Source organism: Triturus cristatus, chromosome 6 (genome assembly GCF_964204655.1).
Source record: "Triturus cristatus chromosome 6, aTriCri1.1, whole genome shotgun sequence".
Taxonomy (NCBI): domain Eukaryota; kingdom Metazoa; phylum Chordata; class Amphibia; order Caudata; family Salamandridae; genus Triturus; species Triturus cristatus.
In genome coordinates, this window is record NC_140589.1 from 1921173830 (window position 1) to 1921199618 (window position 25789).

General features: G+C 46.7%; 1 pseudogene; it reads right to left on the reverse strand.

The window, feature by feature from the left end:
- Positions 1-3639: 3639 nt before the first annotated feature.
- On the reverse strand, positions 3640-25652 carry LOC146822472 (uncharacterized; annotated as a pseudogene).
- Between the last annotated feature and the right edge of the window lie 137 nt (positions 25653-25789).

The following is a 25789-nucleotide window of genomic DNA, read 5'->3' on the forward strand; positions in this document are numbered from 1 at the left end:
GGCTGAATAGACCTGGACTGCATTTAGAGTGGTGGGAGGAGATTTCCCTGCACCTGAATAGGCCTGGTCTGCCTTGGACAATGCTTCTCCACCTCCTGCCAGGAAGATGGGCCAGAGAGGACAGAAGTGGTTTGGACCAAGCACAGAGACTTTCTACCACAAGGAAACAAAGGAAAATGTGGTATAAATATTGAGACCCAGACCCGAGAACTTTAGAACTCTTTTGGACTCAGAAGCCTGCCAAGAAGAAGAGCTGGAGAAGCTGTGAGGAGGAACTATCACTTTGCTGTGTTGGCCTGCAGTGGCTGCTTCTGTCCTAGGCAATGAAAGGACTGGACTGAACTTCCATCAACTTCTTTGTGCAAGTTTCTCCAAGGGCTTGAGGTAGAGCTTGCCACCTGTTCATGAAGTCTCAGGAACAGCAAAGGTTTCAACTTCATCTGCTATCAGCACTGGGACCTGTGTGTTTTGTGCTGCAACAGAAGAAAAAGTAACCCGACGCCGTCCACGACGCCGCTGCCGGCTCCATGTCCTGAAGGCACCGCCGCACTTCGCAACACAACCTTGGTCTTACCGATGATGCCACCGAGCCGCTGCATGGATCGTGATCTGTGAGTACCACACTTCGCACTGCTTTGCTTCACACCGCTGTCCTGGTATCCCTGACGATGACGCCGACCTCGACGCAGCTATTTGCACCATGGTCGAGGGCACCGCTCGTAAGTTACATGATGCACTGCCTTCATCCCACACCGCAACCTTGGCCTGCCGGTGCCATTGAATCCAGTTCGTCAGCCGACGACAGCACCTCTGCAACGACAACACTGCTGCCTGCACCGTGACCTTCTAGTACTGCATCACGTTGTACTGCAGCAAGGGTTTCACTGATGCCACTGGACGACCATCACCGAGCCGCTGTCTGCACCGCCACCTGAGGGCACAGTACGCCGCACTACTGCAGTTTGCACACCAGCCCAGATGCCCATCTATGCCAGGTTCGAGACTTCAGCAGCCGCACTGAGTTCAACCTGCAATGCGTGACTTCAAGGGCACGACGACTACTGCACCGCTCTCAGGAACTCACGTATGTCGCCGCCGGCTCTTTGAAGCTCAACAAGAGGTCACCAACACCCTGCATATCTAAAGTCACTGTTTTGCGGGTCTACCAGACACCGTAACGGGACTGTGACACCGCAGTCAGCCAGAACTGTTTGGATTTGGTGTTCATGATGCCGTGATAGCCCCAGACGGAGCTATTGACTTCAAGGAACTGTAATTTAAGTCTATTTTTGAGTATTTAGATTTCTGAGAACTGTATGGTGGATTCCTATTGTTTTTGGTCTTGTTTGCACAAATAAAATATTGGTTATTTTTCTAAAACTGGTGCGGTGACCTTTTGTATTGGTTTCACTGTATTAGTGTGTGTAATGTGCAAATGCTTTACACATTGCCTCGGAGATAAGCCTGACTGCTGGTGCCAAGCTACCAAGGGAGTGACTAGGGGTTATTTTAGAAGTTATCCTAACTAGAAGATAGGGTCCCTATTTGGACAAAGGTGCAAACCATTGCCAACTAGAGACCCAATTTCTAACATACATGTTGTAATGTAGTCACCATTACTTTCAGCACCTCAGACTATAGTAAGCCATAGATCCCCCATAGAGGATATGACAGGACATCCATCTTAGGTCAGAACATGTTGTAATGTACAATGACCATTGCCCTCTGTGCCACCACTGGTCATTAAAAGCCATGTCCCTCACAGAGACGTGGTTTGGCATCCATCTTAGTTGGGTCCATGTTGTAATGCACTGCGATTATTACTCTCAGCATCTTCCCTGATCGTGGACATATCCCCACGGAGGACCTGAGAGTGGATGGTATCCATCCTAGTTACATACAGTGGGAAACATGGTTTCAGTCCTTGAATAAGAACTCAAACTTGCTTCCAGCTAGCACCGGATCAATATTGCACTGTTTTTTGTGATTGCAGCCAGCAGAATACCCTGGCTTACCTGGCAAAAGGTATCACCACACTCAACATTTCTGGACGGGCTGGAATACCTGGCTTTGGTAGAATTCCTTTAACCTTCTTGAGCGCCTTCGTGCTACTGCAGATCACAACCAGTACACTTGCCTTATTGATTAGCATCTGAACGGGACTGCCCATGCTTTAATCTCTTATCCTGAGGTGACTGAACTTGTTTTCTACCTAAGACCATGACACAATGCTATGAAACAAGAACTGGCCTCTCCTCTTCATTCCTTCAACAAGTAAATCTGTTCCATCCATTATTTCAACTAGACTTTCTATCAGAGGACTGGCCCATCTCCCATGATCTCTTATTTGTCCAATTTACAAAATGCATCTTTGACCGCCATCACACCACTAGTTACCAGTGTAAGCAGCGTTGTGTTGAAAACCAGTGTATTTGTACATAGAGAACTGCGTACCAAAGGCACAACTTTTGTACTAACTGCCTGACCTTTTGTGACAAGATAGACCTTCCTCCTCTGTCGCCACTTCTTTCACCTGCACTCCCAGGTTATCCCATCTGTGCGCTCCTTTAATCTCTGCACTCGTAAGATATCCTCTTTTTGCTCTCGATTGTTAATGTATTATCCATCTCCTCTTTCCTGCCCTCCTGGTTTACTGCAGAGAAGCATGCTCAAATCCAGCAGGTGGACTGTAAACACGCCTGGAACAATGATGCTAGTGAAATGAGTAAGTGTTTACAGTCAGGGCACAGAACGTATAAAGAGCATCTGGAGTCCATGAGATCTCCTTTGCCTTCCTCGTCCCATCCATTACTAATGAGTGAGTGTGATCACTAGAAGACATGTACTCAAAGCAATCTTCTGTAAAGATTTTTCTCTCTGTGCTATAAATGATAACCCTTTCCTCCTGGATTTGACATCCTCTTTGACCTTAGAAACTACCTGCAATATTAAGCGAATCAGGACACTGGCTCTGCAGTGCTGTGCTGCATTTGGTGTACTTTATTCTGGTTATTCCAGCAGTATTGCACTGAGAACTGCTCAGACAAATCACAACAGAAATTACTCTATGAACTGGGACATTAAGGCACTTCTATTGAAGACCAGTTCAGGCAGAAGCAGTGGACTAGTTACTGAACCACGTTCTTTAGCTTATTTTTGTTTCTAAGGATATGGTCACCCCCGAAAGAAACAGGGCATTGGCTGATAAACTTCAATACAACAATCATAATCTTCTAAGAAAATACAAAATAAGAAAACCACAATCAAATTGCTGGTGGGTTTCCAAGAATCAATATACATATATTAATAAACAAATGCAATTTCAGAGCAATGTTTTTAGAACCCAATACATTGAAAGTCATGCAGGCTGGTAGAGAATGTGAGCTGTTAGAGAGTGGAGCGCCAGAGCATAAGCAGAAATAGAAAGAGTGAATCTTCGGTTGTCCAGGCATCTCAGTTCTTTACTCCTCTAGGCACTCGGGAGTTCTGCAACCTGGAGGTCACCTGCAAAGTAATTCCCCTTCATCAGGAGTTCAATTTGTTACGGATCATACTGCACTGCGAGATCAGATCCTCTGGCTGGTCAAAATGTAATATGGGATTTGAGAAGGTATGCGGCATCTGGGGAAAGTAAAGGGGCTAGATAATCACTTTCCTCTTGCCCGATCGGTCAGAGTGCCTGATGAATGTTCCTGCGGGGTCAGTAATCACGACTGCTTCACCTGTAGGAGAGCATCATTGCATGAACTGATACTGATCTATTAATCGTTGATTGCACAGGCTCCTGCCCGCACACTCAACTTCACAGTTGTCTCAACTTCTTTGGGGGTATGGTTTGTCTCAAATTGGGGATTCAAGACCTATTCTGTGTGGCTTCAACTCCTTTCATACTCTCCATAACACCTTGTGTGCATGAACAGCAACATGTGCATACCAGGACTGGAACACTGGTTTAATGGAAAATAAATTTAGAGCGGGTCTGAATTTAGGGGAATCAGTGTTACAGGATACTTGTTTTTATAACATGGGCTTAACACAATTTATTTTTAGTTTGTGTTGTGCCTGCCACTGAACAAAAACATAAATCAAACAATTTAAAGGGGCAGTTAAAATTCAAGTCAGTGAAATATAGAAGAACAAATAAATGCTGCATAAGAAAGCTCAGCCTTTCTGCAGCACCTCACAGGGTGACCAGATGTTCCATCTTTGCTGAGAAAGTCTGTTTTCTTCACCATCTGTCCTGACAGACTTTGATAATTTAGTATGTGCGGGTTTCTGAGGTGGGGGGGGAGCGCAAAGGAATACATTTTTCTGTGCCCCAGTGCAGAATCAGTTAGAAAGCTCAAACAGATAACAATTAGCATAACATATAATATTGAGTGTAAAGCCTGCATTTGATTCCTCATATACCCTCAATTCTGCGATTTCTATGCGGACGAGTGCTGTCAATTAAGCTATTCTGGGGCTCGTTGGCACCTGCAAAACTGTTAGCTCTACTTATATGTTTGTGGCATATCCCCATTTTCGGTTTCAATAATTGGGTCACCCTACCCTTCAGCTATTGTGTGGTCGGAGATGACCCACTAGAGTGCAATTTGTAGTAAATACATTCTCACATTCAGTTCATTCTTCTGGTTTCTGTCAGATGTGAACTTTCATGTTTCATTTTCTATTCCTTCCTACTGAATGTCTTGTTACAGTCAGAAAATTCATGTTTTCTAACCAGTTTGGACTCTGAGCCTTCTCACATTCAATAACATTCATACGGTTTCTCTCTAGTGTGGGCATCCTGATATACCAGTAAGTTTACTTTTGCAATGAAATCTGTATCACATTCGGCTTCTCCCCAGTGTTGGTGTTCCTTCTACTAATTACATTGTCACATTCAGCATGTTCAGATGGTTCCTTCCACGAATGGAGATTCAAATTTGTATTTCGTGAGGAGTTTGTGATGAACATTTTTTCACATTGAGTAAATCAGGGTTCTCATCATTGTCGGATTTTGAATGATATAGTAGTCCAATCTATGAAACTGTATGCCTTGTCACATTCTGTACACTGATGTGGCTTCTCCCGGTGGAAAATTTCAGATGAGCAAACAGTCTTTCTTTTTGTGAATGAATGCTTTGTCACATTCTACTTTTGACAGCACATTGGATCTCTCTTTGTAATGAATGCCTAGACTCATTCCGATCAGTGGTGTAGTTTCCACACCGTATGAACCTACCAATGTAAATATTGTCCTCACTTTTCAACAAATGCCTTGTCATATTGGGCACATTGATATAATTTTGCCCCGGTGTGAATTCATATGGTTTCTCTCCTGTGTGGATCCTCCGATGTTGTAGTATGTGTTTTTTCTAAAAAAATGTCCTGCCACACCGTTTACAAGCATACGGTTACTTCCCGGTGTGGATTTTCTGATGTAGAACTAATAGGTGCTTTAAAGCGAATGCCTTGTCCTATTCAGTATATTCATAGGGATTTCCCCCAGTGTTGACTTTCTGATGCTGTGTTAGTTAGGATGTTCTTTGCAACAAATGCCTCGTCACATCAAGTGTATTCATATTGTTTCTCCCCAGCGTGGAGTTTCAGATGTAGCATGAGGCAGTCCTTAGAAAGAAACCCCTTCTCACATTCACACCAACCATATGGTTTCTCTTCAGTGTGGATTTTCAGATGCTATACTAGGTTGTGCTTTAGAGAGAATGCCCTGTTATACTCAGTGCATTCATATGGTTTCTGTCCTGGTAGACCTTTAGATGTTGCATTCGGCAGTGCTTTGAAAGAAACGTCTGCTCACATTCACTACAATCGTGTGGTTTCTCGCCAGGATGGATTTTCTGATGGCGTACTAGCATGTGCTATAGAGTGAATCACCGGTCACATTCGGCGCATTCATATGGTTTCTCTCCAGTGTGGGTTTTCTGATGTTGTACTAACTTGTGCTTTAGAGCGAATGCCTTTTCGCGTTCAGTACATTCATATGGTTTGATTCCTATGTGGACGTTCAGATGATGCATTAGGTGGGTCTTTCTCCTAAATGCCTCGTTACATTCAGTGCATTCATATGGTCTCTCCCCTGTGTGGGTTTTCTGATGTACCATTAAGTGCTGTTTTCTAAAGAATGCTTTGTCACACTCACTACGGGCCCGATTCACAGAACAAACTTAAGACTAAATCCTAAACTTACTACCATTTTGGTATTCACAGAATGCACCTACTACTACTGGTATTCACAGAGTGAACTTACTACTTTTGCTATTCACAAAATGAACTTAGGACTTTTGCTATTCACAGAATCCATTTACGACCACTAAACTTACGTCCGCACTCGGGCCAGAATTTCCTCCTCCGGAGCGCACTTTCCGGGTCCGGCGCGGACTATCCGGGTCCGGAGCGGACTTTCCGGGTCCGGAGCAGGAAGACCGCTTCGGAGGCGGAAATTCCGGTCACGGGCCGGAAAGTCCGCATGCAGGCCGGAAAGTCCGCTCACGGACCGGAACTTCCGATTTGGCAAGACTACATTAACTGTGGCCATTGATCATTTGAGCCAAGGGTAAACACCTGTCCAAGTCCCTACCATCCCCCAGCTGACAAACTCCAGCCAATCCCAGGTCGGCAGCACGTATAACTGCAGAGCAGACACACACACAAACCCTTACAACATGTCACTGAATGTGTTTGTTGCACTGCCCCTTGCCATGCGGCAAAACCACTTGAGGAGGAGGAGGAGGAGGAGGAGGAGAGCAGAGTGGATCTTCAGGCAGAGGATCAACCTATTTGGACTTTCCAGCCAAGATGTAAGGGCCAGTGTAGGAGAGTAGGGTCTGCTATCCTATGGTCACCCCAAATTTTTGCTTTTTGCTTCACTGGTTTTTGACATACTGAGGCTGTGGGCCTGCTAATCAGACCCCCAGCCTGCTGTTCTCTCTACTAAATTGACACTATGCACTTTAGGTGCATAACCCATTGGGACTGGATCACCCTGTGAGCCCCGGTAGTAGTGTACCCTAGGTACCCAGGGCATTGGTGTATCTGAGGCCTACCAGGGGCTGAAGCATGTATTGTGCCACCCCTGGCCTGGCCTAGCAATTTGACACAACTGGCTGATCACTCAGATGGGGTAAGTTGGTGTAACCACCTCTTACTTAGGTGTAGTATACCTATACCTAACTTTAAATGGGACACATGTTAACCTATAAGTCACTCCTATGGCAGGCCTTGACAATCCTGAAGGCAGAGTGCTTGGTTCCATGTGAGATGGTGCTCTGGCATGAGCTGAGCCGGTCTGCAGTGGTCGGAACAACTTCCTTCTACCGTTTCCAGATATCGTCATACCATATACTCTTAAGTGCATTATGAACCTCGCGGTTAAATGCTATCTTTGGTTTGGCTTTATCAAAACATGTCGAGTAAGGTGTCATAGGAATTGGAATACTAACCCCTCGCCAATTCTGGCGACGGGGTTAGCATTCCACCCTCCTAGAGGGCACGACATGTACAGAACCTGAAACCCGGGTAAAATCAGACATAGCCTCAGCTCCACAAAATGGACGCTGCCACCACAGACACAAGTCTGCCCTCCTGCTGCTGGGAGTCCTTCCAGCTTGGGAGACGTGGACAAAGGGTTTCCTGCCAGGGGAGGTGCGAGCACCACCCCAGACAGGATTTTGTGTATTGGTCAGGTAGGGCTTGAATAGAAACAGACATGCCTGAGGCTCACAAGGAGCCTCGGTGCATATGCCAGCTCAAACCGGTCCTGGGGCACACCAGCCCCAGACCTATGGCGAACTGGACAAAGGATTGGGGTGTTACCACCCCCCTTCCTGGTCCCACCTTTAGGGAGGGACCTAGCAGGTAGTCCGGCCCCTAGAATCCACTTAAAGGTAGGAGCTGTGTCCTAAGACTTCAGACATCCTGGAATCAACTTGAAACTAAGAAGAAGACGGGAACTTTGACGTTCTGCTGCACAGAAGACTGAAGGAAATCTCCCCTATGGTCAGGGAGCGACCATCTTGCTAACGCAAGCACCATCCAGCGAATCGACCTCTGCTTTGCCGCCGCCTCCCGCCGGAGAACGAGCCCAGAGACCGACAAGAACTGGACCTCCAGACCTCTCACTGCCCGATCCACAGTCCCTGCAAAGAAGGAACCCGTGGAGGCACCGAGACCCGTGGAGCCAGCCATCTTGAAAGACACTCGACTAGCTGAAAGCGCGACAACAGAGGCTCCCTCCAAGTTGTGCTTTGGGTCCTGAGAAGCCCAACATCCGAGCAGCATCTGTACCAAAGGTGAGCCCTCCAGCATCTCCACGATCTGCGTGGGCCCCTCTGCACTTCGCAACTCGACGCGCCTAGCCGGTTACTGGTCCGTTGACTAGTGGCCATCTTGGCGACCATCTTGAAAAACTACGATGCTGGTCTGGTTGCTCCAGACTGGCCCCTGCTTCCCTCCAAAGGAGCAGCCCCTCTGACCTTGCTGGTCAGAGCTAACAGCTTTCTTCGATTCTTGCGACTTCTGCTTTTGCCAAGGCTTGTTTGCTTCTTCTGAGTCGTCAACACCGCCGACTGCGAGAGCCTGCGTGGGACAGCTCGTGAACCGACTCCTGGACGTCGTCGACGTTCAGGGACCACGTGGCTGTAGAGACAAGCTACACCTCTTCACCTGTTTGCACCCGACATCGCCTGGTACCTACCTGGTGCCACGCCGATCACTGGCTAGTGACTGTGAACACTGTCCCCTCTGCTTACAGGTCTTCTACACTTCCGATCCATCCTTGGATCCACCGCATCTCTTCTGGACCGACCGCCTGCAGCATCTTTGTCATCAGGCTCCATTGAACAGATAGACGAAACCCGACGCACTTCGAGACCTATGCACCCGCTTCCTGTGGGTGAGGTAAAGCTGGCACCCCGGTGCACAAGTGTAGAGTAACATCTCTAGTGTCTAGGTTTGAAGTCTTGATTTCGTAGTCCAACCAGAAGACCCTTCTAGCAGTAACTTTTGAACTTTTACGCACCCATTGAAAACCTATGGGAGCCCGCGTGTAACTTTCCTCACTGCACACGCGACCCGTGGACCTCCTGGTCACTAACTAAAGTTAGCTCCTTGTAGGCCCAGCGATTCTAGAGGCCCTAGGCCTTCTCCCTTTCCCGTTCGTGGTACTTATACCACTATTTTAGTATATGGTTTGAGCGGCCACCAGGGCCTATCCATATAAAGTGCAACTTCTGTATATTGTGATACTTTCTTGTTTAACGATTTGTGCTCCTGTGCTCATAAAGAGTCTAGGGGATACTTTGAGTAACAAATACATATATATTTTGAATATATATCTGTGTGGTGTCCTTTCATTGGTATAAAGGGGGGTTACATATGGTAAAACAGCTTGCTTTACATGCCTAAACGAGTTTAGCCTCAAAGACTGCTTAGCCTACGCTACCACTAGGGCAGCTGGTCCGAAAAGGTTGACTTACAACCACACCATAAGGGTTGCTTGGCATGGTACAAGGTGGTCACTTTAATTAGTGAACATCATATACCAGGCTAACTTCTCACAGCCAGGTACCGTTTCCCTCCAGAAGTCATCTTGGATATGGTATGTGAGTGGGAGCAGGAACTTGACTCTGTGACCTGCTGCTCCCATGCAATCCCAGCATATCTCAGGATCCTCTCTGCGCTCCATTTCTTTGCTACTGGCTCTTTCCAAAGGGTCTCCAGTGACCATGTGGGCATATCCCAGGCGAGCCAGTTGCGGTGCCTGCATCAGGTACTGAGATGCATCACTGCAAGATCCCACAACCACATACAAATGCCACGTACAGTGGCCCTGAGACAAAGGGCAGCACGAGATTTCTATCTCATTGCACAATTCTCACGTGTGCTGGGTGCAATTGATTGTACCCATGTGGCCCTTCAGCCACCCCGCCACATTGCACACATCTTCTGCAACAGACACCGATGGCATTCCATCAACGTGCAAGCTGTCTGTGATGCCAGGGGGAGATTCATCAATGTGCATGCGGTGTTCCCAGGCAGTACCCATGACAGCTTCATATTCCGCATGTCACCTCTTGCCCGGCGGATAGCTGCGGGAGAATTTGACAACATGTGGCTACTGGGTAAGTACCAAGCGTTAGAAATGAGGGAAATGTGTTTTGTTAATGTATGAATGCCCCCCAACATAAACCATTGTACAATAAGAATCATAAAGCTACATACATGGCCCAACAGATACTGCATGTAATACAGTACAGATCATGTCCTGTGCAAGTCAAAGAGGGAAATGTAACCAACTGCCCTTTCCCCTCTCCCCAGGTGACGCTGGGTATGCACTCACCCCACATCTCCTCACCCCTTACAGGCGTGCAAACACTGTACCACAGCGTAGGTACAATCGGGCACACATACGGACTCGAGCCATCATAGAGTGCACCTTTGGTCTGTTGAAGTCGCGATTCAGATGTCTCGACCGTACAGGGGGGGTTCTGCAGTACTCCCCAGAAGTCGTGTGCAAGATCATATTAGCCTGTTGTGTCTTGCACAACATTGCCTTAGCGCATGGCTTACACATACCGCTGGAACCTCGGCTAGCTCTGAATCTGAGAAACCGTCCCATGGCACATAACCGAGGTCAGGGCATGCAAGTCCGTGAGCAGCTCGTTGCCACATTTTTCACATGAGCAACCTGTAGTGGAATGGACTAAATGTGGATTGCTGTCTGTTGCCAATGATGAAACTTGGATATACACGACTGTGTCAATAAATTCCTTCCTGAGACAACTTTGCAAGCCACACTAACTGCATGTTCATCACAGCTGGTGACAGTAGTCTAAAGGTTGAGCGTGCTGCAGCTCATGTGCCCATGTCAGCGATCAGTGTAGTGGATGTCCCGAAAGAATCTATTGACGCTGATGGAAAATGATACATGTACTGAGAGACACAGCCGGACCTCATGAGGATGGGTCACTGAATCAGAAAATCCCATAACCATAGCATTGGCGGGCCTGTGCCATCAACAGATGTGACTCACCCCCAAAAGATGCGCCTACGACGTGAGTGATGTCATGGGTGAATCACACACCATGGGGCAGATGAATACGCCCCGTGCACCCCTTTTGCGCCCCCGTTGCGTCACTTAAGTGACGCAACAGCGGCGCCGACACAGCACCATGCTGCTTGCTATTTACAACGTGACGCATCTAGGGAGATGCGTCACGTTGTCAAGCTTGCGCCACATGTGGGCGTACCTGCACAGGGGGGGGGGCCTCTGGCACAGGAATGCCTCCGAAAAGTGGCTGATTGAAATCCACAAGATTTCAAGCTGACACATTTCAGGCCATGCTGCGTCAAAGCCCTGCGCCTGCTTGAAGCAGGCTTAAGGATTGACGCAGCATGTCAGGGATAGGGGCACCCCGAGCCGTGCTGGAGCTGTGTGGCGGTTGAGACGCAACTCCAGCAATGCGCCAACCTTACGCCGGCCAGATGCGTCACGCATCTGCTTGTCCTTGCGCCACAATGCACGGCATTGTGAATGTGGCGCTTCTGCGGTGGTGCAAGGGAACACTTGCGTGACGCATCTCCCATGGTGCATCCCTGCTGATCTGCAGGGATGTGCCAGGGAACATAAATCTGCCCCCATATGTCTGTGATATATCCACACTTCTCCACCCCAATGTTACGTAACACATCACACAACTCTGCTACTGAGCACCCAATATGGACTACATGTACCATGATGCAAAGCATGAGAAAGTGAAACAGGGGTTTCATGTTGTGTCAGCCCCCCCGCCCATTAGTGCAGAAATGTCTTTAAATGGTCTCTTCCCCCTCTTGTTACATTTTAATAATTCACACATGCACTGTCTTTTCTTTTTTATCCACAACAGAACAGCAGGATGGCAGTAGATTACATTCATGATTGGGGATGGATATGGATGAATACAAAATGGCTGCCAACTATTTCCTGTGATGTATTTCCTGCCTCCCACTCCCTGTCAAACATATCCTGTATTGAAAAATCAGTTCTGGGACATTTTCGGAGTTTACGGCACAAAAGCGGAAGTCCCGATCACGGAGCGTACGGCGCGTGCGCGGACCCTCCGCTCCGGAATCGGAAACTGCGCTCGCGGGCCGTAAACTCCGAAAATGACCCGGAACACATTATTTCAGTCAGGAAATGTTTTACAGGAAGTTGGAGGCAGGAAATACATCACAGGAAATAGTTGGCAGCCATTTTGTGTTCATTCTGAGTCATCCTCACTAACAGATCAGATCCTCTGACAGCCTGCTGCTCCCATCATACTTATTATCCCCATAATGACTGAGGGTTACGAAGAGAAGGCACCCCCTTTCACTGAAAGGGAGTTAGACATCTTGGCTGAGGGGTTGCTGGCCAAATATCCTCAGCTATATGGGGACCCTGAACACCAGCTGAGCAATGCAGCCCGGGCCAGGCTGTGGGCCAACATCGGGGAGCGCTGCAGTGCAGTGGGAGTCCACACCAGGAGTGCGAGGGCATGCCGCAAGCGCTGGGAGGACCTGAAACGGTGGTCCCGGCACAAGGCTGAGGAGATGGTGGGCCGGTCCTCCCAGCACCATGTGCATCGTCCTCGCCTATCCCCACTGTACAGGAGGGTCCTGCGAGCAGCTTGGCCGACCCTCCATGCTCAGCTGGAGGAGCATGAGCAGCAGGGACATGGTAAGTGCATCATAAGCCAAATGTGTCTGGGAGTATGATGTGAGTGAAACAGTGCTGTACCATTGTGTGTCCGATGCTTCCATTCACTGATTCTGTGTCCATGCAGCAGTCACCAAGCATAAAAAGGCACACTGTGGCATATGGACTGTACAGGGCAGAGTGCATTTTGGAAGTTGAAGTTTCGTCATGACAACTGGCCAAATGGATCTGACAGCTAGGGGTATACCCAACTATTACACCATCCATTATCTGGCTAAAGTGAACACAATATATGAAGAAACGTGGTATGGAGGAAAAGATATAACAATATTTGTGAACAAGGACACATTTCATGATCCTTTCACATGTGATTGAATTCACTTCTCATTTTCTTTGTATTTGTGCTGAGCATATACAAAAACATATATTTACAAAACATAACCTCTGCACATATAACACAAGTACGCTACTGTCCTAAACATTATTTTTCTATTGTGGCTCCCACCTTCAATAGTGTGGACAACCCCAGAGGGCATATACATTGCATGAGAAGTATCAATGTCCCCATAAATTCAAAGGCAATGCAATGCAATGCTAAGGCTACGCAAGTTTGTTCAGGAGAGCACTGTCTGCAGCATACGCTGCAGATAGTGCTCTCCTGAACAAACTCGCGTAGCGAGAGTTAGCACCGATAGATGCGGAAGAGCTATCAAGGAGAGGCTAGAGAAGCAAGCGTGTAATCACGACGGAAGAAATCTTGACTTTAGAACACGAACAGGGGGCCCAGCTGACTTTTCAATAAACAGATGGAATAGGGCGTGGATCCCCTGCGTCCCCCTCCGGGCTATTGTACAGTACTTACGCTTGGTATGCTGAGTAGAGGGACCAGCCTAAGATTGCTGCGGTTATCCTTGTCCTGAAGAGGCCGAAAGGAATTGATTGGCTGAAACGCGCCCGCGTCGACATTTTGGTTTTACAGAGGGACCCATAAGAATTTGATTGTGTTGGGATTCAACAACCTTGCATTGCCTTAGAATTTATGGGGACATTGATACTTCTCATGCAATGTATATGCCCTCTGGGGTTGTCCACACTATTGAAGGGGGGAGCCACTATTGAAAATTAATGTTTAGGACAGTAGCGTAGTTTTGTTATATGTACAGAGGTTTGGTTTTGTAAATATATGTGTTTGTATATGCTCAGCACAAATACAAAGAAAATTAGAAGTGAATTTAATCACATGTGAATGGATAATTAAAAGTGTCCTTGTTCGAATATATTTGTATATCCTTTCCTCCATACCACGTATCTTTAGAAACTGGCTAAATGAGCCATAATAGTGCATTAATACTGAAATCTGCTCCTCCCGCACCAATACAATTGGCACTAAGAAATCATGTGTGCATTGGATGAGCAATGGCATAGACACTGTCCAGTGTGAGCATGGCAGGCCAAAGGGCATTGGATGCTATGACTTGCATTGCATTTGTAGAGTTTGGGTTTAAATTGTGACAAATCTTCATGTGCCATGGAGTCAAGACAGACTTTGACATCCTTGCATCACTCCTAAGCGCTTCTAAATTTGCAAGGGGTGTCCACTGACAGACGTCTCACCCTCAGTGGGCTTTTTGACATTTCACATGTACAGGTAGCTGTCACAACAATCCCCCACTGTTCAGCGGTGTACTGCATTACCATATCCGTCACCAAAGACAATATGTGCCACTGGCTAGTCAGATCATGTGTGGGGACAGCCCAAGGCTAGACTCACAATGTAGCTACACAAATAGCCCAGAGCCTCAGTGGATGTGTGACCCCCATTCCCCACTTGTCTTGTCCCATACAATGACACAAAGCAGATGACACTTGTCCAGACCTTAAATAGCTGCGACTCCCTAGGAATGGCCAAAATCCGAGAAATCAGGACTCTTCATGTTCTCCATTGGTGGACTGCTTTTGGAACCTGCACATGTAGCAGTGGCAGGACACACAGATCACCAGAATGCCAGGTTGAGGGTTGGGCAATACAGTTGTGTAAGCCACAAACATCCACGTGAGATGGCCATGTCAGACTAAATCCAGTAAATGACAGTGAACATACACGTAATGTCAGCTCATAGACAGTGACAACTATAGAGTGTGATCAGAGGAAAATAAGTCTGAGCTTGGCTCCTCTATGTATGTGTCTCGTCCTGCATGACACAACCATGACATTAGGACTTTGCTTACATTTCTGCAGGCACAGCTGGCGACACGGAAGGGCAGCAGGACCAGGTCCGTAGCAAGAGGCCACCAGTGCGGCGGCGGCTACACCCTCTTTCCACCAGCGAGGAAGAGGAGGATGAGGAGGGACCCTCTACATCAAGAGGCAAGGGGATTGCGCCCACCCGGACTGACAAGGGACACCCTGATGCTGGTGCTACATCCCGGGTGGAGGCTGAAGACATTGAAGGGGGGGGGGGGTGAACCCGACACCTCGGACCATGATGTGTTGGGAGGCTACTCTCCCCATGACAATTCACCTGTGGGCCCTGAAGAGGTGTCCTTGGGGCAGGCCAACACACAACCTGGGCCTGCCATCAGCCCCTCCCTACCTCTAGAGTCCCCCATGCCATCAGGGGCTCCAGCTGAATCCCCTGCAACAAGTCCCCCTCATCGTCGCCGCCAGTCCCACAACATCATTGGCTCCGGACCTCAGGCACCACATCCCTCCTGTCCCCCCCAGGCCCCTCCCAGTGTTGTTCCTCCTGTGGCTGTGCCAGCGGACTTGATGTGGATGTGTGAGGGTCAGCCAGACATGTCCGCTCGCATCCAGCTACAAGTGTGCATGGAGGTACGCATGATGCGAGAGAACATGCTCCGATGTATGGCTACCCTCGCCACCAGCATCAATTCACTGACCACAGCCATGTCGTCTGTTGTCTCCCCAATCCCTTCCCATACCACCGTCAATGTCTCCCCCTGTCCGTTGCCCCACACTGTTACCCCCCGTACTCCTCGTGTGTCACGAACACATGTGGTGCCTGTTACTGCACCTGCCAGACTTGTGCCTGCCTCGGACTCAGAGGATCTGGACATTGTGGTCCTAGAGGATGACCAGAAGGACACTTGACTTTTGACGGAGACATTGACGTGAACAATTATTTCAGTTTCCCCTTGTAAATAGACTGTTTTCCCTGACGCTCCCTGACGTGTTATATTTTTGTTGCCCCACCCCAATTCAGGTTCCCTTCTACCTCTGCATCAAGACCATCATTTGTTTTCCTTCCTCCCTTCCAAACGGACGGTTGTTCTGTTGATGCCTAAATATATTTGAGGAATCCTAATTACTTCTACTTGTTTGACTTCATTTCGAATGTCGGGTTCTGAATCAGGACACATATTTGGTGAGTCATCTGCTATGCACATAATGGCTTTTTGCAATGAAGGGTTACACTTGTAACTGTGTCACACACACACATACCTTCTCACATCTCGAGGCCACCTACATCGTTACACAGGACATGAGACACAACAGAGTTCTTTATTTTGAGGTCTTTATTTGGTGAACACACAATCACGTGGTTACATAGTCCTGGGTTCCTGTCACCGGGGATCGAGCTTGCGACGTCGCAATTTGGGGGGGGGGAGGACCGCTCGGAGTGCTCAGCTCTGGCTCGCCGCCTACGTGGAGGTGGGTACTGTCCAAGGGACTGTCCAGGGTCATCTACATGTGCTGGTGCAGGTGGTGTGTGCACACTTGATGGTTGTGCCTGGACAAGGGCCGGTTGTGCAAGTGGTGGGAGTGCCTGTACAGGGGGTGGTGGTGGTTGTGCAGGTGGTGGGAGTGCCTGTACAGGGGGTGGTGGTGGTTGTGCAGGTGGTGGGAGTGCCTGTACAGGGGGTGGTTTTGGTTGTGCAGGTGGTGGGAGTGCCTGTACAGGGGTTGTTGGTGGTTGTGCAGGTGGTGGGAGTGCCTGTACAGGGGGTGGGTTTGGTTGTGCAGGTGGTGGGAGTGCCTGTACAGGGGTTGTTGGTGGTTGTGCAGGTGGGGGCAGTGCCTGTACAGGTGTTGATGGTGGTTGTGCAGGTGGCGGGAGTGCCTGTACAGGGGTTGGTGGTGGTTGTGCAGGTGGTGGGAGTGCCTGTACAGGGGGTGGTGTTGGGAGTGCCAGTTCAGGCCGCTGGTGTGGATGTCTCCCTTTGCTCTGTTGGTGTGCAGTTGGTACAGGTGTGGGGATGTGCTGTCCTGTGGGCAGATATGATGGCTCCCCTCCCTGCGTTGACCGTGAAGGGAAAGGTTGGCTCACTCTCAATATGCCCTCCATCATCTTCATGGCCAAGGCATGGTGTCTTGCACTCTCTTCCCTTTGGATGGATAGCATGTCTCGCATATTTCTGGACATGTCCTGCCAAGTCCTATCCATCCTATCCAACACTTGGCTCAGCCTCTCCACCGCCTGAGGGAAGTGGACCATGTCCTGCAGGGAGTCCGACATGTCGGACAGGGTAGCCCCTATGGCACTAATGTCCTGCCTCACATCGCTCTGCTGTTGGTAGCAGTCCTGCTCCCACTGGCCATCACAGCCAGGTGCAGGCCCTCTCTGCAGCTGTCTGCCATGGATGGGATGAGCAGGTCCTACAGCAGGGGGGGGGTGGCAGGTGGGAGCCTGTGGGCAGGTGAATGGTGCCCAGGGGATTCCGGTAGCACAACAGGGCTGGTACTACCCCCAGATGGTGGAGAGGATGGCAGGGATACACTGTCCAGGGAAGAGTGGGTAGGGGAACCACCATGTTGGTCCTGGACGTGAGGACTGTGAGGGAGTGATGTCTGTGTTGTGATGCGTGGGTGCTGTGGCTGGTTTGCTCGAGTCTGGGGACAGGCCATGGTATGCTTGGGAGGAGGCTGACGGACGTTGCTTGGCAGAGGAGTTGATGCCCTGACCGATTTAGCCAATCTGGCACGATAGCGCGCATTGGCATCTTCATCGTCATCAGACATGTAGTCCTCATCATCCACCAATTAGACGTCCTCAGGAAATTCATCCTCCTCCTCCTGAACAGTGCTTGCAGCCGACATCACAGCTTGGAGGATCAGGGGATTCTCCCCTCTGATTCCCCGTCGGCCCGCACTGGTCATAGGCCTGTCATCCTCGTCCTCAGCATCCCCTGGAACAGAGGTTGCAACCGTATTAGGGATTGACCTGGTATAACATGTGGTGCAACACAAGGGTTTGTATTAACTGTACTTTGCATAAACAGATGAGGATCATGTGACCTGTGTAGGCTACCACCACAAATGACAGCTCACACCATAGCACTGAGGTGTTACACAGATACAGGCAAACTCACCAGCTCCAGCCACAACTCTCTGTCCCTTGGTGTTCCCCCCCTAGTGTCACCTGCTGGACCTGTCTCCTCACGGCTTTTGTAGGCCTAGCTGTCCCTGAACCAGCAGCTGTAGAGGGAAGTGACAACATTCTCAATTATCTGCATCACCAATTGTCAGACAGGCACATGACACTCCTGATTTGTATTTCACTTTGTACACAACAACTGCTGATTACATGCAGAGGGGAATCAGGATCTCTGTCATGGCTTTGGAGTCGAAGCCAGTGACACACCTCATACCAGAATTACCTGAAGGACAGGTGCGCGAGGGTTTCAACGCTGCAGCCAGGCTGTCATTCAGTCCCCGGGATGGTGCACGCTGCTGTGGTGTAATCCGGTCAGCAGCTGTGATAAGACATACAGGTCTATATTTTGCAACCACAGATGGTAGCTCTGAGCCAACATGTCATTCTCAATGACCATTTGGGGGTAATCCAGAACTATGTGCAGCATGTTTAGCTCCTGAACTTTACATTTGGGCACCTGCTCACATGCAGCAGTTGCCAGCCGTTTCCTCCACACAGCAGTGACATCAATAAGATGACACATCAACAGACACCTCATGCTAGAATTACCTGAAGGACGGGTCCGCGAGGGTTGAACTGCTGCAGCCAGGATATCATTCATTCCCCGGGATGGTGCACGCTGCTGTGGTGTCATCCGGTCAGCAGCTGTGATAAGACATACAGGTCTATAAGTTTGTTCTGTGAATCGGGCCCTACAACTATAGGGTTTCTTCCCATTGTGAATTTCCTGATGTTGTACTAGCTGGTGCTTTAGAAAGTATGCCTTGTCAAATTCAATACATTTATATGGTGTCACTCCTGAGTGGACTTTCTGATGCCGTGTTAGGCTTCCCTTTGCAAAAAATGCCTGGTCACATTTATTGCATTTATATGGTCCCTTCCCAATGTGGGTTTCTTGATGTTGCATTAACCGCTGTTTTGTAATAAATGTCTTCTCACATTCACTGCAACCATATGGTTTCTTTCCGGTGTGTCTTTTCTGATGTAGTATAAGGGTGTGCTTTGCAGTGAATGCCTTGCCACAGTCAGTGCAATGATATGGTTTCTCTCCAGTGTGAGTTTTTTGGTGTCGCTTTAATTCCCCTTTTGTAACAAACGCCTTCTCGCATTCTCTACAACCATATGGTTTCTCTCCAGAGTGAAATGTCTGATGTATCTTTAATTGCACTTTTGTAACAAACGCCTTCTCGCATTCTCTACAACCATATGGTTTCCCCCCGGTGTGGAATTTCTGATGCCGCAAGAGACTGTTTTTTTCAACGAATGCCTTGTCACATTCACTACAACCATATGGTTTCTCGCCAGTGTGGATTTTATGATGTTGCAAGAGATGTTTTTTTTGTAATGAACGCCTTGTCACATTCAGTGCATGCATATGGTTTTTCGCCAGTATGGAATCTCTGATGGGGTATCAGTTGTCCCTTTGTCATGAATGCCTTGTCACATTCACTACAAATATATGGCTTCTCCCCGGTGTGGATTTTCTGATGTTGTAAGAGATATCTTTCTGTAAAGAATGCCCCGTCACATTCAGTGCATTTATAAGGTTTCTCCCCAGTATGGAATTTCTGATGTACTATAAGGGCTCCCTTTGTAATGAATGCCTTGTCACATTCCGTGCATTTATATGGTTTCTCCCCAGTGTGCACTCTCTGATGTCGTATTAGGGATGCACTAGTATTAAAAGCCTTGTCACATTCCGTGCATTCATATGGTTTCTCTCCAGTGTGGACTCTCTGATGTCGAATTAGTTCTCTGTTAGTAATGAATGCCTTCTCACATTCACTACAACCGTAGGGTTTCTCTCCAGTGTGGATTTTCTGATGTTGCTTTAACAGTGCTTTTGTAAAGAATGCCTTATCACATTCAGCACATTCATAAGGTTTCTCCCCACTGTGGACTGTATGATGTCGTATTACAGTTTCCTTTTCAACAAATGCCTTGTCACATTCAGTACACTTGTATGGCTTCTCTTCAGTATGCATTTTCTGATGTCGCATTAGGGGTGTTTTTCCAACAAATGCCTTGTCACATTCTGTAAATTTGAATGGTTTCTCCCCTGTGTGGATTTTCAGATGTTGCATTAGGTTTGTCTTTGCAGTGAATGACCGGTCACTTCCACTACAATGAAAGGGTTTCACTCTTGTATGGAATTCCTAATGTTGCTTCAACAGCTCTTTTCTATGGAATGCCTTGTTACATTCAGTACATTTATATGGTTTCTCCCCTGTGTGGACTGTATGATGTCGGATTAGCTCTTTCTTTGTAATGAATGCCTTGTCACATTCTGTACATTTATATGGTTTCTCCCCACTGTGGATTTTCTGATGTCGCATTACAGTTTCCTTTTCAACAAATGCCTTGTCACATTCAGTACACTTGTATGGCTTCTCTTCAGTATGCATTTTCTGATGTCGCATTAGGGATGTTTTTCCAACAAATGCCTTGTCACATTCCGTACATTTGAATGGTTTCTCCCCTGTGTGGATTTTCAGATGTTGCATTAGGTTTGTCTTTGCAACGAATGACCGGTCACATTCACTTCAATGAAAGGGCTTCCCTCCTGTATGGAATTCCTAATGTTGCTTCAACAGCTCTTTTCTAAGGAATGCCTTGTCACATTCCGTACATTTATATGGCGTCTCTCCAGTGCGTATTTTCAGAAGTCGCAATAGGTTTGCCTTTGCAACAAACACCTTTACACATCCTCTACATTCATGTGGCTTTTGCCCCAGAGTGGATGTGTTGCTGTTGAATTAGCTCTGCCTTTGGAATGACTGCTGGATTACATTCAGTTAGTTTAAAAGGTTTTCCCTCCCGATGGACAGTCTGATATGCCTGCAAGTTTCCCCTTGTAATGAATGTGTTTTCCTCAGCAGGGCATGCCTGATCTATCAGCAGGTGTCCTTTTGCATGCAATGCCTTCTGGCATTCAGTACATTCATATAACTTCTTCCCGGTATCAAGACTCTTTTGATTGAATGTCTGCCCATATTACTTACATTTATATGTTCTGAGTCTTGCGTGGGGGACCTTGCGTAACTTTAGAAGGCCTGTGTCCCTGAATGTTTTATCACATTCAGGACATTTATAAAGTCTTTCCATTGTGTGTGCTTTATGTTCATACCCTAGTCACATTAAATACATATTAATTGTCTTCTATGCTGACTTCATATGCTCCTTATATAATTCGATAAGAAATTGCTTTGAGGGCTTTAGTGCATTTAGAAGTTTCTTTATTCCCTAGTGTCTCTCTGGTTAGTCATTGAGTCGAGTATTTTTTTTTCACGCTGCTTGAGTGTGTATATTAAGATATCTTAATGATTATGAACGGGTGTTCATGGGATTAAGTTTCAATGCCCAACTTTGCAGGCTTCGGCTTCAACAAAATAGCCTCATGCCCTTTCCATCTTCCATTCTTAAAGCATTTCTTTCACCTGTAATAAAAAAAAGAAACACTAATGAAGAAACGTTAATTATGATCTAATGTTATCCCGAAAGACAAACTTCACATTTATAACAGAGTGAAAGAAACTCTGCAATACACTTAGTCGTTCCCATTTTCAGTTATTATCTGATGTGAACTGTAGAGGGGATTTGTCAGTATAACAAAAAAGTCAGTGGTTATCAGTGTTTAGATGTTTTTAAGCTGCACAAATTCATTGTCATAGTTTCTATCTAGCGCTTTCAGAGACTTTTGCTTTTATTACGGTTTGCTTTGTGCATGGACATTGCAGGATAAACGGTGCATTTGAGGTTCCCCATATTGTGGGTACTCAACGGAACAATACTAGTCATTTGGATTACTTGTGCCCAGGAGCACCCTTGATCAAAAGGGAAACCAGGAGATTCTCTGACTACTACAGAATATGCTTGCAGCAGCACATGACCAGCTCCTCACCAAGACCTTCCCTTCTGAAGAAAACAAAGGTGAAACATATATCAAGGGCGACCAAGCACTGGGCTGAATTTTATCATGAATGCAACCACTTAACAGTGAGTGAAAAATGTGTTTGTGGATGTGTACCACCATGCATTGGGAAGGACTAGGAATTTCCTGCCAGTGCGCAACTGCACCCCCTGCCAATCTTTTGAGCACATGGTGCTTATGGTTTGTTCTACGTCAGTCATTACAATCTGGCACTGGGTTAGTGTTCTAAATCCAGAGGGATATCCTTTGTTTTTAGTTTTAAGCCTTGTATTCTATATGATCCCACATTTCTGCTGAAACATTTTTTTAAAAATACAGACAACCCATAAAGGTAAACCATTCTAAAAGTAGTAGGCATATTGAATTTTGTATGGAGTCATTTCTGTATATCAGTGATTCTTAACCCCTTCAGTGTTAGGTGTTTTGACCTCCCTCACCCCCATTTCACCCCCACCCGGTGCAAAGGTTTTTTTTTGGCTATTTGATTTGGGGTTGTTTGCGCTCAGGTCCCTATAACGTTTTGTTCCTTTAAGGTATCCACACAAAATTAGAATCCCTTTTTCCAACATCGTGGGATTCTAAAGGTACCAGGGATTTGTGGATTCCCCTTGAGGGGACTGAGAAATTAGCCAAAATACAGCTACATTTTGGATGTTTTGGGAAAAATGGGGGAAAAAGTGCTGCAGAAGAAAGCATCTGTTTTTACCCTGCAAATGGCATCAATGAATGGTTTGTGGTGCTCAAATCACTCTCTTCTCAGCTTCCAGCTTCAGACTAAATTGAATTAAAAAATCTGATTTTTCAACACTGTTTTGGCATTTTATTGAGATATAGCTCATTTTTCCTATTTTTTTGTGCTTTCAACCGCCTTCCAGTTAGTGGTAGAAATGGGCGTGAAATCCAGGGTGGATCTCGGAAAGCTATACATTAGTGTAAAGTAGTCACAATTCTGAATTCAGTAAGGGGTCACTTGTGAGGATCCTTCAAGGTTTTGTTATAGAAAGTAACAGTTGAAATAAACAAATTTTGAAATGGAGTTAAAGAAATCCTGCCATTTGTGCCTATGTTTTCATCTGTAACTTCTTCCAAGTATGCCAAAGTTTTTAAAGCAATATACCATTACGTTCACTGGACCATTCTGGTTGCGGGGCTATACAGGGTTTGTAGGTTCACCAAGAATCCACGGTACCCAGAGCCAATAACTGAGCTGCACATTGCAATGGTTTTCCATCGTGTACCAGGTATAAAATTCATTTGGTAAAATATAAAGAGTGCAAAAATGGAATCAAGGAAACCTATGTATTTCTGAAATGGGCACAGGATGTGGAGTTGAGAAGCAGTGTTATTTGCACATCTGTAAATTTGTGGGTACTCATATTAGCAAGTGAATTGGAGGGAATTTCTCAAATTGACTTCTTTCTTACACACTGTCCTACATTTGGAAGGCGTAAATGCAGAGAAAGACAATTGGTAATAGCACGTGTTCTACTACTTTTTGTTTTTTTCCATAAGTCTAAAAATGGTACCTCACTTGTTTTGCTAGGCCTAGTGCCCGCAACAGGAAACTGGCCAAACCAAAACATGAACACATCACATGTTTCCATTGAAAACTGACCTTTTTGGCAAAGTGCCTAGCTGTAGATTTTGGGCCCTAACTCAGCCGGCACCTAGAGAAACCTAGCAAACCTGTAATTTTTTTAAACTAGACACGTAGGGGGTTCCAGGATGAGGTGACTTGTCTGGCTTTCACCAGGTTCTGTTACCCAAAAACCCCTGCAAACCTCAAAATTGATCTAAAATAAAATTTTAGTCACATTTCTGTGATGGAAAGTTCTGGACTCTGAGGCGAGCTACTAACCTCCTTCCACCCAGCATTCCCCCAAGTCTATGGGTAAAATTGTACCTCACATGTGTGGGTAGGCTTAGTGCCCACGTCAGGAAATGGCGCAAAACACAACGTGGAAACATCACATTTTTCTAAAGAAAACTGACCCCTTTTTTTACAATGTGCCTAGCTGTGGATTTTGGCCCCTAGCTCAGCCGGAACCTAGGGAAATCTAGGAAAAATGTACATTTTTGTAAACTAGATACCAAGGGGAATCCAGGATGGGTCACTTGTGTGGCTCTCACCAGGTTGTGTTACCCACACTGATTTGCAAACCTCAAAATATGTCTCAAAAACATATTTTCCTCACATTACAGTGATGGAAAGTTCTGGAATCTGCAGAAAGCCACAAACTTTCTTCCAACCGACATTTGCCCCAAGTCTCCCGATAAAAATGGTACCTCACTTGTCGAGGTGGGACTAGTGCCTGCGACAAGGAAGGGCCCAAAACGTATTGTAGAGACATTAAAATTATCTATCACAAAACAACCTAATTTTTCAAGGGGTGCACCTGTGTTTTTGGTCCTTGGCTCGGTGCTCATTTAGAGAAACCTACCAAACCCAGACATTTCTGAAAACTAGACTAGAGGCCAAGGAGGTGTGGCTTGCGTGGATCCACCGCCAACATTTTCTTACCCAGAATCCCCTGCAAACCTCAAATTTAGCTAACAAATATTACATTTTGCTCATGTTTCTGTATGGGATCATCGCGCTGGCATAAATATCCTACCACCCAGCAGCTTTTCCCTCGGTCTCCCAATCAAAATGATACCTCACTTGTGTGGGTGGGGCAAGTGCCTGCACCAGAGAAGGGCCAAAACGTGTAGAGATTGAGGGGGAATCAAAGAGGGTACAAAATGGCAGTTTTAAAAAGACGTTTTTAGGCTGACTCTGCTTTAGGCACTCACACAAGTAAGGTATAATTTTTTATTGGGAGACTGAGGGGGAATGCTGGTTGATAGAAAATTTGTGCCAGCGCAATGATCCCACACAGAAATGTGAGGAAAATGTGTTTTTTTTAAGCTAAATTTGAGGTTTGCAGGGGATTCTGTGAAAGGAAGAATTGGGGGATTCATACAAAGCACACCTCACTTGACCCCCCAGGTGTCTAGTTTTCAGAAATGTCTGGGATTGGTAGGTTTCCCTAGAAGGCTGCCGAGCCCAGGACAAAAAAAGCAGGTGCCCCCCCCTTCCAAACACAGATTGTTCTGTGATAGATCATGTTGATGCCTCCACAATACATTTTGGGCTTTTCCCCGTCACGGTCACTTGACCCACCCACACAAGCGAGGTAGCATTTATTTATTTTTTTGGTTCTCCCATGCTATTTTTATTATGCATTGTAGTTGAACAGTTTGGTCGTTTTAGGCCACCTCGGTACTATGAAGTAAAACTTCTTGTAGGGCTTGACAAACAGTCTTGAATCACTGTTTTAACACACATTAAGGATTCACACAAGAGAGAGACAGCTACGAAAGCAGAAAATGTTATGTGCCAAATATTCTTAACCACACACAGAACTAGTGTTGGACTGGGAATTTAAGGTTCACCACACTTATTGCATACACAATAGTCAATAGATCTCGCCTACAACAAACTTTAGCTGTTATTTGTCGCAAATACTTAATGCGTAGTGTACCAGAATGTACAGCGGGCGTCCATCCAGGACATTGCTTACCATTGGTTTTTAATCTCATTTGCTTGCTTCTTGTTTGATGGCTTTTTCCTCCTCTTGTGCTCATCCTTCCAGTGGAGCATAGCCGCTTTAGCACCCTTTTGTTTGTTTGAGTTGTATTTTTCCACGGTTTTAATTCTTGGAAACTACTTGTTTCCTCTTGCTTTTAGCACTCCATGGGGGTGCAGGGGTTTTCTTTCTCCTGCCCCCTCGCCACTGT